Raw genomic sequence first — 7103 nt, 5'->3', positions numbered from 1 at the left:
TATGACATATTTTCAGTTGTTTCACACTTGTTTGTTATGTATATAATTCCACATGTGTTAATTCATAGTTTTGATGCCTTCATAGTCATGAAAATAAAGAAAACTCTTTGAATGAGAAGGTGTGTCCAAACTTTTGGTCTGTACTGTATATGTTTACAGAACATGTTCTATAGTGATGATCGAGCATGCCCGGCCGAACAACTGTTCGGCTCGAGCATCTCGATGCTCAACACATGGCGGTACTCGCCCGAGTACCGCATGTGCTCAAGCGCACTGCTCGAGTCTCCTCCCCGCAAGTTTCTTGGCTTCTACGCAGCCAATAAACATACAGGCAGGTACTGGCATGCACTGTAAGCTATAAAGCACCCAATGACAATTGTTCGGCTCAGTCTTAGTCTGGGAGAGCTGAGCATAGGAAGGAATAGACAGTGTAGGGAGTGTTATTGGAAGATTTATATTACAAAACCTTTTCAGAGACCCAAAAGTCCTTTTAAGGACTATTGTGTGTGACAGCAGCAATAGATATTTTTAGTGCATTCTGCGCTAAATAGCGTCTAATAGGCCAATGCGGACAGTTAAATTATCCGCGCCATATCTCCTGTGTAAAGTATGAGCATCCCTAAAATATCAGTGACATCCAGTGTACTTTTTCTGTAGACAGTGTCCACTGCGGACAGTGACAATAGCTGCGCCACATCTCCAGTGTAAAATGTGCGCATTAAAAAAATATCTGTGACATCCAGTGTACTTTTTCAATAGACGGTGTCCGCTGAGGACAGTTAAATTATCCATGCCACATCTGCTGTGTAAAGTGTGCGCATCCCTAAAAAATCAGTGACATCCAGTGTACTTTTTCCATAGACGGTGTCTGCTGCGGACAGGTAAATTTTCCGCAGCACATCTCCTGTGTAAAGTGTGCACATCCCTAAAATATCAGTGACATCCAGTGTACTTTTTCGGTAGACTGTGTTTGCTGTGTACAGTTAAATTATCCATGCCACATCTCCTGTGTAAAGTGTGCGCATCCCTAAAATATCAGTGACATGCTGTGTACTTTTTCAATAGACGGTGTCCGCTGAGGACAGTTAAATTATCCATGCCACATCTGCTGTGTAAAGTGTGCGCATCCCTAAAAAATCAGTGACATCCAGTGTACTTTTTCCATAGACGGTGTCTGCTGCGGACAGGTAAATTTTCCGCAGCACATCTCCTGTGTAAAGTGTGCACATCCCTAAAATATCAGTGACATCCAGTGTACTTTTTCGGTAGACTGTGTTTGCTGTGTACAGTTAAATTATCCATGCCACATCTCCTGTGTAAAGTGTGCGCATCCCTAAAATATCAGTGACATGCTGTGTACTTTTTACGTAGTCGGTGTCCGCTGCGGACAGTTAAATTATCCATGCCACATCTCCTGTGTAAAGTGTGTGCATCCCTAAGATATCATTGACATCCACTGTACTTTTTCTGTAGACATTGTCCGTTGCGGACAGTTACATTTTCTGCGCCACATCTCCTGTGTAAAGTGTACGCATCCAAAAAATATCAGACATCCAGTGTACTTTTTCCGTAGATAGTGTCCGCTGCGGACAGTTAAATCATCTTCTGTGTAAAGTGTGCGCATCCAAAAAATATCTGTGATATCCAGTGTACTTTTTTAATAGACGGTGTCCTCTGCGAACAGTGACATTACCAGGGGCACATCTCCTGTGTAAAGTGTGCGCCTAAAATTTTTATTTGTGACAAACAGTGTAGTTTTTTCGTAGACGCTTTGGACAGTGACATTACCGATGGTACCTCTCCTGTATAACGTTTCCTCATCCCAATTACCTGTGACAATCTCTGTAATTTTCTATTAGCCACTGGTGACAGCATTGACATTATTTGCGGGAAATCTCCTGTGTGACGTTTCCACATCCCAAATACCTCTTTAAATTTTTGTGCGCCTACACTTCCAAATCCTATGGTACTGTACGTTTGAGATACTTTCAAGCATATAACACACTTAAAAAGAAGAAGGCGAGCAGTAAGGGACGGGGAAGTGGCCGTGATGCTCGCAGAGGCCGTGGCCCTGGGCGCACAAGAAAAACAGTCATCCACGATAACTAACTTCATGTCCCAGTTTGCAGGGCGGCGCAGGACACCCCTCTTGAAGTCAGACCAGTGCAACCAGGTGGTCGGTTGGATTGCAGCAGATAATGCTTCCAGTCAGTTAAGCACCACCCTGTCTTCCACCAAGTCCAGTCTTGATACTCCTTCCTCCCACCATGAAGAGTCTGGCCAAACAAGTGATCCCACAATTGGATATTCCGAGGACCTCTTTTCGCCAAGCATGCTTGAAGAGGGACAGATCTTGTGCCCTGATTCCCAAACTCTTGAGCATCCACAGTAACAAGAAGATGATGGTGGGGAACGGCAATTACTGTTTAATGAGGTGGATGATAATGAGACACAGTTGTCAATAACTCAACGGCAATTATTGACTCAAGAGGTTGTGGAAGAGAATGAGACACAGTTGTCAATCACTGAGGTTGTGGTTAGGTCAACAAGTCAGGAGGATGAGCAGAGTGGGGATGTGGAGGAGGAGGTGGTGGACGATGAAGTCACTGACCCGACCTGGGAAGGTAGAAAGCCAAGCAAGGACAGCAGTACAGACGGGGAGGGATCTGCAGCACCACAACAGGCTGAAAGAGTCAGTGGGGCGGCAAAAGGGAGAAAGCAGGCCACACCAAACAGGCCTGCAACTGTTCCACGGAGCACCCCCTTGCGGAAATTTCCCTTGCCAAGGGGTAGGTGTTCCGCAGTCTGGCGCTTTTTTGAGGAAAGTGCAGACGACAAAAGAATTGTAATTTGCAGCCTGTGCCATACAAAAATGAGCAGGGGCGTGAACACTAGCAACCTCACTACCACCAGCATGATCCGCCACATGTCATTAAAGCATCGTTATAGATGGGCCGAACGCCTGGGTCCACAATCTGTGTCTGCGGGTCACACCACTGCCTCTTCTTCCCCGGTGTTATATGCTGGCCAATCCCCTGTCCAAGACGCAGGCCCTGATGCCTCCCGCCCTGCACCTGGACCTTCGCAAGCACCATCATCGACCACATCCACTTCCGTGTCCCAGCGCAGCGCCCAAATGTCCTTTTCCCAGGCTTTTGAACGCAAGCGCAAATACCACCCAGCAACCCACCGACAGGCCATAGCAATAAATGCGCAGCTTTCCAAATTGCTGGCCCTGGAAATGTTGCCCTTTAGGCTTGTGTACACTGAGGCTTTCCGCAGTCTGATGTTGGCAGCCGTCCCGGGTTAGGCAGTCCCCAGCTGCCACTATTTTTCAAGGTGTGCCGTGCCCGCCTTACACCAACATGTGTCCCGTAACATCACGCGTGCCCTGACCAGTGGGAAGGTCCACTTAACCACGGACACATGGACAAGTGCATTCGGCCAGGGACGCTGCATTTCCCTGACGGCACACTGGGTGAATGTTGTGGTGGCCGGGAGCGAGTCGTACCCTAGGATTGCACAGGTGCTACCGACGCCAAGGATTGCGGGCCCTACGTCGATCAGGGTTTCCGCCAGCACCTACGTTAGTGGCTCCAACCTCCACTCCTCCTCCTCCACTTCCGCCTCCGAATTATCCGCGCGCAGAACCAATCATCAGTTGGTAGCTGGAAGCAGTGTAGCACTGCAGTGGGGAAGCGGTAACACGCCTAGCTGAAGCTGATATGCTTAGGAGACAAACAGCACACCGCCGCAGAGCTGTGACAGGGGATAAGAGACCAGACTGAGCTGTGGCTCTCGACACTCAACCTAGAACCAGGCATGGTTGTGTCTGATAATGGCCGTAACTTGGTGACATCGTACCTTACGCATTCTTTCTGGAGCATGCATTGCGTCGTTTCATCGATCAAGCTATCGAGGAGCAGGAGCTGGAAGATGAGGAAGTCAAAATGTTGAATGAATTCCCAGGGGGGGCTACTCCATCTGAGACACGTCAGCAGGAGTATGAACAGCAGTCAGAGGAGGATGTTGGATGGGGGGAGGAGGAGCAAGAAGAGCAGGCTTTGAGGGGGACTTCAAACTTTTCGGGGATCCATGGTGTTGTCCGTGGCTGGGGGGAGGAGACCGAGGACGACATTCTCCTGGGCGATGAGCAGGAGCCAGGGCGCCCCACCGCTTCCAATTTAGTGCAAATGGAGACCTTCATGCTCCAGTGTTTGAAGAGGGATCCCCGTATAAAAAGCATAAAGGGCAAGAACCAGTGGCAACGTACTTAGACCCCCGGTACAAACACAAAATGGCGGACATGTTACTAGCATCACAGAGGGCTGTCAGAATGCAGCATTTCCAGGCCTTGCTGCAAGAGATGCTGAATTCTGCTGTTGCAGGTGCTGGCAGAGGAATTTCCACCCACAGTCAAACAGGTACGGGTACCAATCCTACCACGCCTTCAAGAAGAGTGCGGTTTGAAGATGTGTTGGTCACTTCGGATATATCGTTTTTCCAGCCAACCCATCGACAGCCGCCCTCCGGATCCAGCCTCAGGGAACGCCTAGACCGACAGGTGTCCGACTACATCGGGTTAACGGCCGATGTGGATGCTCTGAGAAGCAAGGAACCCCTGGACAACTGGGTGTTCAGGCTTGACCTGTGGCCAGAGCTGGCACAATTTGCCATGGAACTCTTGGATTGCCCCTCGTCGAGTGTCCTGTCCGAAAGGACGTTCAGCACAGCAGGGGAAATCGTGACTGACAAGCGCACCTGCCTAGCTCACGAGAGTGTGGACTACCTCACATTTCTAAAAATCAATGAGGCATGGATCTCAGAGGAATTCAACACCTGTGATGACCACGTGTAATTTAATTTCCTCATGTCAGCCCACACATATCCGCCACCACCCAGAACAAAGAATGGCCTTTTATATGTCAGGTGAATGCCTAATTTTTGGGGCCTGTACTCCAGTGGCCTACAGTAAAAATTTTATCCAGGGACCCCCTAATGTACCTCCAGCCACATAATCACAAGTTCTTTTCTGTCAGGTGAATGCCTAACTTTTTGGGGCCTGTACTGGCCTACAGTAAAATTTTTATCCAGTGACCGCCTAATGTACCTATACCTACATAATCACCAGTTCTTTTCTGTCAGGTGAATGCCGAATTTTTGGGGCCTGTACTGGCCTACAGTAAAAATTTTATCCAGTGACTGCCTAATGAACCTCCAGCCACATAATCACAGGTTCTTTTTTGTCAGGTGAATGCCAAATTTTTGGGGCCTGTACTCCAGTGGCCTACAGTAAAATTTTTATCCAGTGACTGCCTAATGTACCTCCAGCCACATCATTACAAGTTATTTTCTGTCAGGTGAATGCCGAATTTTTGGGGCATGTACTGGCCTACAGTAACATTTTTATCTAGTGACCACCTAATGTACCTCCAGCCACATAATCACAAGTTTTTTTTCTGTCAGTTGAATGCCGAATTTTTGGGGCCTGTACTCCAGTGGCCTACAGTAAAAATTTTATCCAGTGACCGCCTAATGTTCCTGCAGCCACATCATCACAAGTTCTTTTCTGTCAGGTGAATGCCTAATTTTTGGAACCTGTACTGGCCTACAGTAAAATCTTTATCCGGTGACCACCTAATGTACCTCCAGCCAGGGCCGACGTCAGCGCCCAGCAAACCCGGGCATATGTCGGGGCCCACTGTTCCTGAGGGGGCCCACTGAGCTTCTATGAGCACTTCCATCAGTACAGATAGAAGCACTCATTGCTGTCATTTCACTTACGCAGTACCCCTCTGGTGGGCCATCTGAGTCAAATGAGGCCGGCTGCTGCAGAGCTTCAGACACGCCCTCTATTCACTCCGTTCAGCAGAGCAGCAGGTTACCTTACCAGCTTCAGACACGCAGAGTTTGTCAGTGAGTCTGCACTGTGACAGGAGGGGGGGACCTCTTCGAGCTGCTGCTGGATGCTGCTTCATGCTATTTAGTTATTTTACTGCTTCATTAAGCAGTTTGCCTCCATGACACCTGCCCCCCCATATCCTGTCCTATCTCATCCTCATGGATCCCCTTCTGTCTCCTTTCCTCCGTCATGTATCCAGAGCTCCTGTTCCACCCTCCTATCTCCTGTTGCTGCCCTGCACAGACCTCCTGCCACTACTTCCCTGGGCCCCTGTCTCACTCTTCTGCCTCTCATTATGGTGGCGTCTGAACCGCATTCACCATTAGGACCTTCTAACATCACAGGGTCATGTGACTGTGCCCCCCACCCCGTATTGTGCCACCCACCACATACTGTGCCCCTCACCCAGTACTGTGGCCCTTATACCCTGCATTGTGCCCTCTAACCACACCCTGTGCAGTGCCCCTAGTCATTCCCTGTACTGTGCCCTCTTATACCCTTTTATCCGGTCACTGTATGGCCGTGTTATCCGGTCACTGTACAGAGGTGTTATCCAGTCACTGTATGGCGGTGGTATCCAATAACTGGATAGCCATAACTGTATCCCTTTCCCTGCCCACGCCACCTTTTTTAGACCTGGCATGAGCGGGAAAATGATGCAGATTGCAATGCTAAGGACTTTTGCGCCACAATCTGTGTCAAAAATACGCTTAATATAGACGTATTTCTATATAATAAATTACCCCCCAATTGTATTATTATTCGGGGGTAGGGCTAATATCTTTATAGTATATAGATTCTAGTGTATTATACTGTGCCCTGTATTTCCCAGTAGATAAATGACCATGGGAAACACAGTCCTCACCCCTGACCACCAGGACCAGGTAGCGCTCCTAGTACATGGCGGTCTCCGCCCGCTGCTCTGCTGTGTACTGGTGCTTATTCTGACACTAAGGCTGGGTTCACATCCCATCCATTTAATGCATACCAAAAATGTATACAGGGAGTGCAGAATTATTAGGCAAGTTGTATTTTTGAGGATTAATTTTATTATTGAACAACAACCATGTTCTCAATGAACCCAAAAAACTCATTAATATCAAAGCTGAATATTTTTGGAAGTAGTTTTTAGTTTGTTTTTAGTTTTAGCTATTTTAGGGGGATATCTGTGTGTGCAGGTGACTATTACTGTGCATAATTA

This window comes from Bufo bufo, chromosome 11, assembly GCF_905171765.1.
Source record: "Bufo bufo chromosome 11, aBufBuf1.1, whole genome shotgun sequence".
NCBI lineage: Eukaryota > Metazoa > Chordata > Amphibia > Anura > Bufonidae > Bufo > Bufo bufo.
The sequence above is the reverse complement of the archived record's forward strand: the minus strand, read 5'-3'. Positions refer to the sequence as shown.